This window comes from Globicephala melas, chromosome 21, assembly GCF_963455315.2.
Source record: "Globicephala melas chromosome 21, mGloMel1.2, whole genome shotgun sequence".
Lineage (NCBI taxonomy): Eukaryota > Metazoa > Chordata > Mammalia > Artiodactyla > Delphinidae > Globicephala > Globicephala melas.
Window position 1 is genome coordinate 10606549 of NC_083334.1, and position 12181 is coordinate 10618729.

General features: G+C 51.9%; 1 protein-coding gene and 1 pseudogene across 4 annotated transcripts in view; one reads left to right on the forward strand and one right to left on the reverse strand.

The window, feature by feature from the left end:
* Window positions 1-1657, reverse strand: part of CLN8 (CLN8 transmembrane ER and ERGIC protein) — a 58217-nt gene extending 56560 nt beyond the window's left edge. Inside the window, exon 1 of one of the 4 annotated variants that reach the window (XM_060291768.1) lies at window positions 1540-1657. The gene's annotated coding sequence lies outside the window, so the exon portion shown is untranslated. The other 3 variants (XM_060291769.1, XM_060291767.1, XM_060291771.2) reach the window with 3 other exon arrangements.
* A 2958-nt stretch (window positions 1658-4615) lies between these two features.
* On the forward strand, window positions 4616-5961 carry LOC115867572 (ETS domain-containing protein Elk-1 pseudogene; annotated as a pseudogene).
* Window positions 5962-12181: the final 6220 nt, after the last annotated feature.

Sequence of the window (12181 nt, forward strand, 5' to 3'; positions counted from 1 at the left end):
CACAGACGAGGTGGGTGACCCACTTGAGCCATGATGGGACGAGGCCAGGCCTTGGGTGGGGGTCCGCAACAACCCAGGCGGCCCCGTCGGAGCCCTGCGGTGGCCCGGCTGCCCCGTGGCTAGGGGGCACCCCAGGGCGTGGCCAGGCCCTGCTCCGGAACGCGGCACAGACCAGAGGCAAGCAGAGCTCCAGGGCTCGGCAGCCACCCACCCTGACCACACCCCTCACCCGTCCCGGCACGGGGGCACTGGGTCACCCCGTTCAGCCCGAGCCCAGCCCTAGGGCTTCTTCGTGTCTCCTGAGGCCGCCGTCCCCGTCCCCGCACAGCCGCAGAGCCAGGACCCCCGCTCCTCCAGTCCGGGGTCCTCGGCGCCCCGCCCCGCAGCCCCTGCGTCTCAGCGGTGGTGGAGCCGCGGCCGTGGGGGAACAGGCTCCTGGCGGCTGGAAAGCCCGTCCCGGCTCCACAGGCCTCCATTTTCCCTGGGAAAAAATCCATCTACAAACCTCATCTTGCTCTTCGTTTTACAAGATTTGGTAGTTTCAGCTGTTCTACTGAACTGAACCGGGCGTTTTAGGAAATTAACAAGAGGGTGGGTTCCAGGGTTGCAGTGGCCAGGCAGCCCCGACCCGGGGACAGGAGTCCGGTCACCAGGACCTTTTCAGCTCTGACACAGACGCCGAGCATCTGTGAGCTCCTTCCGTTCACTGGGGGCTAACCAAATCCAAAACTTGGAAATGTGGTCAGAAAGAGGGAAACGGCACGGTTTTTGATGTTGCGCTGGGTCACCGCTCACAAGCCCCTGAGGGTCACCTGACTTTCCAGGGGAGACAGCAGCAAGGACTGGCCCAGACTTCAGTCTGTGAGGTCAACCCAGCAACACTGATAGGGTGATGAGGGATCTAACGCCCCTCTACCCCCAGAGGATAATCCCAGTGGCTCCCTCCCCGACCAGCATTCCTGGTGGCAGCCTCCGGCGGGCTTTCCTCCGCCGGGTCCTTCCTAGGCGATTTAACCTGACCTGTGCTCCCTGTTTGCTCAGGAATTACGTTTCTAACATTTTGAGAATTATACTCCGACAGTTTGTAAACATATTTTTCCAAAATTAAAATACACGCTCAACAAACAAAATTCAGAAAATATAAACAAGTCCCACAGAGAGCACGCCGTGGACGGTCTCGGCCCGTCTGCCAGTGTCCTCTCTCGGGCTCGCTGCCCGCGGGCCGGCCGGCTGCACCCCTCCCACCGCGGCCCGAACCGCCGCCTGAGCCCACGCCCGGCTCACCTGCGGGCAGAGCTGCCGGAACTCTGCCCGCCCCGCCTGCAGACGGGACGACCGGACCCCCCGCCCGACCCACCTGCACACCTGAGAACGGAGAGCTGGACCCCGTCCCACCGCCCACAGTCCAGGCAGGGCCGCCAAGTCCCGCGGGCCGCACGCGGGAAACTCGGGGCTCCTCCGCGCCAGGACTGGGGGCTCTCAACTCCACGAGAACACGCCGACTGGACCCGGAGACCCCGCCCCCCGCCCGGCGCCTACCTGCGCACGGATGTGTCCCGACCGGCGCACACGTCGCCGCGCATGCGCACCCGGGGGCGGGGCCTAGCGGCGGCCGGGCGCTACCAAAGCGTTAGCCGGGGGGGCCTCGGGCTGTACCACCAGCTGGCTGCTGGGGGGGCGGGGCGGAGGCGGACCCGATGCGCTCTCCGCCCCGCCTCTCCCGCCTCTACAGTGAGCCAGCCCCGAGCGCACCCCTCACGCCCCAGGTCGATTCCTCCCGAACAGTGATGAGCAAGGCAAGGGTCGCCCTAGCCGACTGCACTCGCGCTGGGGTCCTGGGGCCCCCTGGGGGGAGCGGCCCGGCAACTCCTCTGTGCCCACCGCCCCGGCTCGCGGACAGGACCCGGCAGAGCCCCCATGTGACCCCGAAGCCCAGCCCCCCGGAAGGCCCGCTGGGCCGCGCAGCCCGGCCGTGACTCAGCCCTGCGGCCCCGCCGGGTCCACGCGCAGAGGCCGGCCCGAGGCCACGGCGCCCGGGAAGCAGGGTCAAGTGCAGTTTCTCTTCCCCACTCCCTGCGGCCGTGGGCAGGGGACCCGGCTCCCCTCCACCCTGTTCCGCCCAGGCCGGCCCCGCGCTCGGAACCGAATCTGGGCCCCGGCCCCCTGGCTTTCACGGCGCCGGCTGGGCATGCGGCCCGAGGGTCGCTGGTTGTGACGGGGCAGCAGCTGGCATTGCTCAGCAGGCGGCTCCTGTGGACGGCGGAGTGCGTCCCGCGGGGTGTGGGATGGACGTGTGAACCGCCAGCCGGCTCCCTCCCCGCCCGCGGCCTCCCGCCCGCGAGGCCCGCAGAAGATGCAGCCGAGGGGCCCAAAACCTGGCGCAGCCTCCCCGGCTTGGAGTCGGACAGCCCTGGGCTCCAGACTCGCCAGCTGGGAGAGGTTGAGAGAACCTGCTTAACCTGGAGCCCGGCCTCGGGTGTGAAGGTGGACGCCCGCCTGGCCGGGGGCGCCCCGAAGCTCACGTGTCCCCATGGTCTCACCCCGCAGCCTTTCTTACTTTAGGGTACTCATCACCATTGGGCCTTCTGTACTTTCATGGGTTTGTCTTAGTTATTTGTTGATTTTCTGTGTCCTCTGACTAAAATGCCAGCTGCATGAGAGGGGAACATGGTCTTGTCAGTGTTTTATCCCCAGACCTGGAACGGGCCCGGCACGTCACTGGCGCCCAGTGCACGTCTGCGGAAAGAACAAGTGAAATCGCATGCGGGTCGTCTGTGTCCCGCTCCCCTCCCCGCACCTACCCCCCCGCCCCAGCCTCCTGTATGAGAGGCACGCAGTCGTTTTACAGAGTTGAATTAAAAGCATGACAGCCTTGAGGCTCGCGCTTGTTTTGTGCTGTCCCCTTCCCTGTAAGGTGGTGCAGAGAGCCACTGCTTCGGCTACCTCTCAGGACTTCTCCGAGGACGAAATAAGGTGTTTAAATTATCAACGCCCCTTGAAAATTCAGCACATTGGGGAGGTTTACATTCACGGTCAAATTAGGCTGCTTTTCTGATTCTCGTCTAGGCTGAGGCTAAACCCCGAGTCCTTAGTGTCCTGTGAAAATAGACGTAAATGCTCGCGGTGCCACCACCTCCACGGTCCCTGCCTTCATTCTCGGTTCCTCTGCAGTGCCCAGGCCTGCCTTTCAAAGGAGGAACTGGGGCTCAGTGATGACCTGCTTAGTCATGCAGGCAGTAAATTCCTCAGCTTGTTCAAGGATTGTGTCTTTCTGCTCTGCTATCTTTAAAGCATCCTGATAAAAACAATCATTTTTTTTCAAAATTTACAGGTATAACTGGTGATACATAACCCAGCAGAAGTGAGAAGACTTTGAATGAAATGCACCCTGATTCCTGCTCACAACCTGTCCTCCCCAGTGAGGCACCCAGGTTTCCAGCCTGGCCGCTGGCCTCCCGAGGTCCATCTCCTCCCAGCTCCAGCCCTCTCCCTGCCCAACAGCAAGGTCACTGTGTGTGTGACATCAAGCTAAGCCCTTTCTGTAAATGGTCCTTTCCCACCTCAGCTGCACGGCAGGCTCTTGGACACTCTTACCCACGTGTGTTAGATGAGGAAACAGGTTCACGTCGGTGAGGTTGGGCCTTGTCCTGCTTGCTACAGCAGCTCAGGATGAGGCTGAGTTTTGGGGTTTTACGCCGTGAGGACTTGAAGAGGACTAAAAACTCACCAGGAGGCGGTCAGGACGGTATCTCGTTTTTTTCTGATCGTATAAGTAACACATGCTCATTGTTTGTTTAATTAAGAAAAAAACAGGCTTTTAAAAGACATTAGCAGAGGGGTGGTGCAATTTCTCCTCTGTGCCCATTTCTTTCTAAGAAATAAGCTGGTGAGGGAGGGAGGGGTCTCCCCAGTTTTAAACCTGGGAGTTACTCAGAAGAGAGCATGGCTGGCTCTGGAGCACAGATGTCCCCACACCCTGCTTCCAAACGGCAGTTTAAAGCCCCGGAACCCGGGCTCGCCATCTGCGGACGATGGGTCCTAAACAAGCATGGGCCTCTCGATTTCTGAATACCAGTGAGCGGGGTCTCTCTCCCTGACCCAGCGCTAGCTGGGCTTCTCTCCGTCCTCAAGGCCTGACCTTGGGTCTGTCCCTGCATGGTTAGTTCAGCTTTAGCAACCCCCGCCAACCCTGGATATCTGATCAAATTCCTCCCGCCCCACCTCGCTGTGTGATCACCTGAGCTTGCCTTCAGCAAGAATCCTGCTGAGTCCATCCCGTTCAGGATGCCCCTGGCCTTGATGTTTGCTCCCAGTCATGTCCAGTCCACCGCCACTCCAGACACACACCCTGCTCCTTGGCTGTGATCCCCACTTGTCCCTGTTGTATTCGGAGCTGAGCCAGTCCCCCTTCCCCCCCGCAGGCCCCGTGGTGCTGGTCCCTACACCAGTCTCCGTGGTGCCCTGAATTAGAGCTGCCTCACTGTCCTTAGCTAGTGCCATGAAAACTCTTTCCTCCACAATTGTGGCAAAATGAAAGCTTCCTGGGCCGCCACCGCCACCTCGGAGCCCGGGCCTGGGGGGCGGTGGGGCCGCGCATGGAGCCCCCGCCCCCCGGAGCTGCCAACACCGCCGCTGCGCTACACACAGGTACCCCTGGGATGGCGTGAGCGCTCGCCCAGCAATGGACCCTTGTGAGACGCTGTGGCAGTTTCTGCTGCAGCTGTTGAGAGAGCGAGGCAATGGCCACATCCTCTCCTGGCCCTCCCGGGATGGCGGTGAATTCAAGCTGGTGGAGGCTGAGGGGGTGGCCCGGCTCTGGGGGCTGCGCAAGAATAAGGCCAACGTGAACTGTGACAAGCCCAGCCGGGCCTGGCGGTACTACTATGATAAGAACGTCACCCGCAAAGTGAGTGGCCGGAAGTTCGTCTACAAGTTTGTGTCCTACCCCGAGGTCGCGGGGTGCTCCACTGAGGACTGCCCGCCCCAGCCTGAGGTGGCTGCCACCTCCACTGTGGCAGATGCGAGCACCACAGCTGTACACGCCGTCCCCAGGGACACTGCCTCTGGGAAGCCAGGCACACCCAGGGGTGCAGGAGTGGCAGGCCCGGGCGGCTTGGCGCGCAGCAGCCGGAACGATTACATGCGCTCGGGCCTCTATTCCACCTTCCCCATCCAGCCCCTGCAGCCGCAGCCGCAGCCGCCCTCATCCTCGGCCTTCCACAGTGCTCCCCAACACCGCCCCTGCAGGGGCAGCAGTGCAAGCCCCTCGGAGGCCTGCCTGGAGGCTGAGGAGGCCGGCCTGCCTCTGCAGGTCATCCTGACCCCACCCGAGGCCCCAAACCTTAAATCCGAAGAGCCAAGTATGGAGCCTGGGTTGGGCCGGCCACTGCCCCCATCAGTCAAAGTGGAAGTGCCCAAGGAAGAGGTAGACGCCTCAGCCACTGGGGAGGCGGGGTTTGTCCTGGAAGCCGTCAAGGCCGAGCCAGAAGCCCCTCCCGCGGAGGGCGTGCCAGCCCGGCTGCCTGCGGTCGTTATGGAAACTGCGGTGCCGGTGGGCTTCCCTGCCACCTACGCACACATTGACCCCGGTGCTGCTGACGCCCAGCTCGCTGCCCCCCAGTATTCACTTCTGGAGCACCCTGAGTCCCACTGCACCCCGTACGTAGCCCGGCCAAGCTCTCCTTCCAGTTTCCGTCCAGTGGCAGCGCCCAGGTGCACATCCCTTCCATCAGCGTGGATGGCTTCTCAACCCCCGTGGTGCTCTCCCCAGGGCCCCAGAAGACACGACTATCACCACCACCACCCCCACCCCTTTCTGGGGTCACTCCATCCATGCCCTGAACTTCTCTCCAGCCAGCCGTCTCAAGGAGAAACACAGTTCAGCTGACAGACTCGTGCTGTGGTCGTGCTTGGGTGGGGATTCTTAGGAAAGAGGATCTCTCAGTAACCCTTCCACAGAAAACACACGACTTCTCCCTTCTTGGTCAGTCCCCCAGTGGCCGCTCTTACACGTCTCCTACTGCAGTGGTGGGGACGGTTTATTTATTTATTTTTTGAAGGCCACCGGGAGGAGCCTGGCCCTCTTGGGGGGGGGGGCGGTTGGCGAGGGCATCTCCCCCATCTCCACATTTTTTCCCCAAGATGAGACAGTCGGGGTCTGGCTTGAGAAGGAACTTTCCTTATTTATTTCTCAGGCTGCCCTTGGGGAGCTGAGGGAGCCCTGTCTCCATTTTGGGGTGTGGGTAGAAGAGCTAGATTGCTGTAGGTTATTATTCCTGGCGCTCCCCAAGGGTCCAGGAAGAATTTGTGCTGTTTAACGGTTTGGGAGTTTTGGCCAAGGAAGACTCACACCCTTGGGAATGGAATATCCACCTCCCCGGCCTTTCTCTCAGACAGCTTGTCCTTTTTCAACCACCTTTTTTGGCCGGGGAGGAATCCAAACTCCTGGGGTCCTGACTGTTACCTCCCAATGGAGGGTTTTTTGGGGGAGTGGTCCCCGTCTGGGGGGCCCCTCCAACCAGTACTCCAGGTCTCCCTGTCCCCCACCCCCTGCCATTTTGATAGTATAATCTATTTTTAAACAGGGCTTTTCAATAGGGGAGAGGGAGGCATCTCTTCCTATATGAGACAGGGTGGGTGGGAGGGAAGGGGTTTTGGGGGGGTCTTCCTGCCACCCCCAAGTGTTTATTTTTGATACCAAACGTGTATTTTCAGCTCCCTCCCTCCCAGCCCCCCAATTTCCTGCGGGTGGGTACAAAGGACTCTTTAAGTGTCCGTGGAGTTGGGAGGGAGGAATGAGGGACATAAAGCCTGTCCTGTGTGAATTCCAGGCTGGAGAAGGGCGGGTTCAAAGGACTCCTGGGTTCACCTCCCGTCAGCACCGGCCCAGCCTGGGCCTGGGGACCCGGGGGTTGGTGATTTGGGGGACGGTGCTACACCTGCCTCCACTGTTTGTTTTACTTCCCCCAAAATGGATCTTTTTTCCTAAGAGTCCCAGAGAATTGGGAATTGTTCCTGTAAATATATATTTTTAAAGGTGAAAAAAAAAGAAAGAAAGAAAGAAAGAAAGCTTCCTGGAAAGAAAAAACATTTTTCATAGAAAAACGTGTCTTCTTAGAATCATTCCTGCTCCTATGAGTATTCATTATGTCCATTTCTTTTTCTGAAAAACATATTTTGAACCACAAAACATGGTGCCTATGGCTTGGATCCAAGACTCTCAAAATGTGCTGAAGGCTCAGACTGGGGCTCGACTCTTCCAGGTTTTACTCCTACTGGCTTGTAACCCTGGAAGGGTGATTTAACCTCTCTGAGCCACAAACACGAAAAGATGAGATTGGTCTAAAATCTCTTCCAGCATCAAGGCTTCTGCTCCTTGAGTGTCATATAAGTCAGGCCCGGGTTCTCTCTGTTGCAAATGATGACCTTAAAGCTAATGGATGTAATTATCTTGGCACACAAAGAATCCTTAAATCTCAGCTGGCCAAACACCGGAACAACCAGTTTTTAAAAACGCCTCGATAAGATTATATTGGTTCAAGGGCTACAGAGCCAGGCTGTGCTTTTCGGGTCGACCACCTCCCTCAGGGCCAAGTCCGGACATTTTTGGTTTTCACAGCAGGCGGGGGTGGGGCGGAGGTGCCATGGGCATCTAGTGGGTTGGGGCCGGAGATGATGCTACACGCCCTACGATGATGCATTGGGCGGAGCTCTCAACAGAGAAGTGTCAGCCATGGGGGGGCCGGGGGAGAAAGTGCCCCAGTTACAAACTGAAACCCTGCAGAGAGGCCCCCAAACTAGTCGGTCCAGTTCCATCTCTTGGGTTGGTACCAGATGGTATTCAGGTGACCTGGAGGGTCAAGTGCAACTTTGAGAAATGCTTAATTCATATCCACAGAGTGATTAATACCCTTGATCTTTCACCTCGGTTATTATCTTAGAAACAAATGTACAGGCTCAAAATTCGCCCTCCCTTCCCCCACCCTCCAAACACAGCACAATGTGATACACAGATCAAATACATAGGCATATAACGGAAAATGGAATTTAGTGTTTTCAAAATGTCACGTAGAATGTTGTAAGGTAGGCAGATTCAAAAAGCCACACACTGAGATGGGACATTTGCAAAATCGCCAAACGACGAAAACCTAGTTTCCAGTTTCCCTCCCTGGGAACTGCCCTGTCTGATACAGAGACAAGGATGTGAGACTTCGGATCAGCTGACCAGAAACCATCAACGGCAATTAGGAAATACACTCCCGATTCTGAGGTCTTTCTCTCTTGTTAAAGTCACTGAACCAAAGTCATCGTGAAGGAGCCAGGTCCCAAGGCTCTCCAGCTCACCATGGACTGAGGGCCACCGATAACCAGACAATCACTTCTTCTCACGACGCCGTCTGCTCAGTAAGACCAGGGCAGAGCCACTCTGGTCTTAATAATTACTTGGTAGGCGTGAGGCATGTTACAAGCAAGGTCTGAGTCATTCTGCACAAGAGTCACCCAGCACGAGGACCACAGGACGCCCATACGTCACACCTGGGCCGTGGTCACACCTGGCGTGGGGCAGGGTGGCCTGGCACCACATCCAAACCCGAGCCCAGCTGGCAAACCTGTTTAGTGTAAGTCGTCTGAAGGTAAAGAGAGGCAGCAAGACTTAGGACGAAGCCTTCAGTGGGTCCGACAGGAGATGGTCTCGCCTTCACCAGGTAAAACTCACCATGTTGGGGTGACATTGACACGCGCTGACCTAAGAGTCACATTTTCCAACAAAAGTGCAGACAGGGTGGCTTTATTTCTGCACACTGCCGACTGGTCTTTTGTTCTTTTCTACCAATAAATATTAACCCCGAAAATCAATGTGCTTTCAACCTCCAGGTACCTGGGAGTGAACTTCTTGCTAGTACACAATTTACTTAAGAAAATAACAGAATGGTTTGTGCTAGGGTTTACAAATACCGAGAGAAGAGACAGGGCCTGAGCTCAGGGTAGTTACTATATTGTAGAAAATAATAATACCCATGTAGATAATGCTTTAGATTATAAAGTTTGTCTCATAAACTTTTTCTTCAGCATGTGCTCTAAGAATATTAAAGTGAACAAGTAACCACAGCCATTTCAGTTAACCCTGATCCATTCCAAAAGAAGAAGAGATATTGCTATAAAACAGAATGTACTCCCAATTGAGAAAGTCAATCTTGGTTTAAAGCGTTGTGTTTGTGTATTAAGGATGTTTTTTATTGTCTGTATTTACGATGCTTTGATATCTTGGGGCCTGTCTGACCAGGGAGGACTGCCCCTCCCAGGCTGAGCAGACCACATGTAAACACGCAGGACAAGCAAAAGTTAAGAGAATTCAGCACCACCAAACCAGCTTTACAACAAATGCTAAAGGAACTTCTCTAGGCAGGAAACACAAGAGAAGGAAAAGACCTACCAAAACAAACCCAAAACAATTAAGAAAATGGTAATAGGAACATACATGTCAGTAACTACCTTAAATGTAAATGGATTAAACATTCCAACCAAAAGACACAAATTGGCTGAATGGACACAAAAAATAAGACCCATATATATGCTGTCTACAAGAGACCCTCTTCAGACCTAAGAACACATACAGACTGAAAGTGAAGGGATGGAAAAAGACATTCCATGCAGATGGAAATCAAAAGAAAGCTGGAAGAGCAATTCTCCTATCAGACAGAGTAGACTTTAAAATGAAGACTATTACAAGAGACAAGAAGGACACTACATAGTGATCAAGGGATCGATCCAAGAAGAAGATATACCAATTGTAAATATTTATGCACCCAACATAGGAGCACCTCAATACATAAAGCAAATGCTAACAGCCATAAAAGGGGAAATTGACAGTAACGCAATCATAGTAGGGGACTTTAACACACCACTTTCACCAATGGACAGATCATCAAAATGAAAATAGATAAGGAAACAGAAGCTTTATATGACACATTAGAGAAGATGGACTTAATTGATATTTTTAGGACATTCCATCCAAAAACAACAGAATACACTTTCTTCTCAAGTGCTCATGGAACATTCTCCATGAATGGTCCATATCTTGGTCACAAATAAAGCCTTGGTAAATTTAAGAAAATTGAAATCATATCAAGTATCTTTTCCAACCACAATGCGATGAGACTAGATATCAATTACAGGGAAAAAAACTGTAAAAAATACAAATACATGGAGGCTAAACATTATGCTACTATATAACCAAGACATCATTGAAGAAATCAAAGAGGAAATAAAAAAATACCTAGAAAAAAATGACAATGAAAACATGAGGACCCAAAACCTATGGGATGCAGCAAAAGCAATTCTAAGAGGGAAGTTTATAGCAATACAATCCCACCTCAGGAAGCAAGAAAAATCTTAAATAAACAAGCTAAACTTACATCTAAAGCAATTAGAGAAAGAAGAACAAAAAAACCCCAAAGTTAGCAGAAGGAAAGAAATCATAAAGATCAGATCAGAAATAAATGGAAAAGAAATGAAGGAAATGAAGGAAACAATAGCAAAGATCGATAAAACTAAAATCTGGTTCTTTGAGAAGATAAACAAAATTGATAAACCATTAGCCAGATTCATCAAGAAAAAAAGAGAGAGGACTCAAATCAACAGAATTAGAAATGAAAAAGGAGACGTAACAACTAATACTGCAGAAATACAAAAGATCATGAGAGATTACTACAAGCAACTATATGCCAATAAAATGGACAACCTGGAAGAAATGGACAAATTCTTAGAAAAGCACAACTTTCGAAGACTGAGCCAGAAAGAAACAGAAAATATGAACAGACCAATCACAAGCACTGAAATTGAAACTGTGTTTAAAACTCTTCCAACAAACAAAACTCCAGGACCAGATGGTTTCACAGGTGAATCCTATCAAACATTTAGAGAAGAGCTAACACCTATCCTTCTCAAACTCTTTCAAAATATAGCAGAGGGAGGAACACTTCCAAACTCATTCTATGAGGCCACCATCACCCTGATACCAAAACCAGACAAAGATGTCACAAAAAAAGAAAACTACAGGCCAATATCACTGATGAACATAGATGCAAAAATCCTCAACAAAATACTAGGAAACAGAATCCAACAGCACATTAAAAGACTCACAGGCCACGATTGAGTGCAGTTTATCCCAGGAATGCAAGGATTCTTCAATATATGCAAATCAATCAATGTGATACACCATATTAACAAATTGAAGAATAAAAACCATATGATCATCTCAATAGATGCAGAAAAAGATTTCAACAAAATTCAGCACCCATTAATGATAAAAACTCTCCAGAAAGTAGGCATAGAGGGAACCTACCTCAACATAACAAAGGCCATATATAACAAACACACAGCCAACATTGTTGTCAATGGTGGAAAATTGAAACCATTTCCTCTAAGATCAGGAACAAGACAAGGTTGCCCACTCTCACCACTATTATTCAACATAGTTTTGGAAGTTTTAGCCACAGCAATCAGAGAAGAAAAAGAAATAAAAGGAATTCAAATGGGAAAAGAAGAAGTAAAACTGTCACTGTTTGCAGATGACATGATGCTATACATAGAGAACCCTAAAGATGTTACCAGAAAACTATGAGAGCTAATCAATGAATCTGGTAAAGTAGCAGGATACAAAATTAATGCACAGAAATCTCTTGCATTCTTATACACTAATGATGAAAAATCTGAAAGAGAAATTAAGGAAACACTCCCATTTATCATTGCAACAACAAGAATAAAATACCTAGGAATAAACCTACCTAAGGAAAGAAAAGACCTGTATGCAGAAAACTATAAGACACTGATGAAAGAAATTAAAGATGATACAAACAGATGGAGAGATATATCATGTTCTTGGATTGGAAGAATCAACATTGTGAAAATGACTCTACTACCCAAAGCAATCTACAGATTCAGTGCAATCCCTATCAAACTACCAATGGCATTTTTCACAGAACTAGAACAAAAAGTTTCACAATTTATATGGAAACACAAAAGACCCCGAATAGCCAAAGCAATATTGAGAAAGAAAAACGGAGCTGGAGGAATCAGGCTCCCTGACTTCAGACTATACTATAAAGCTACAGTAATCAAGACAGTATGGTACTGGCACAAAAACAGAAATACATATCAATGGAACAGGATAGAAAGCCCA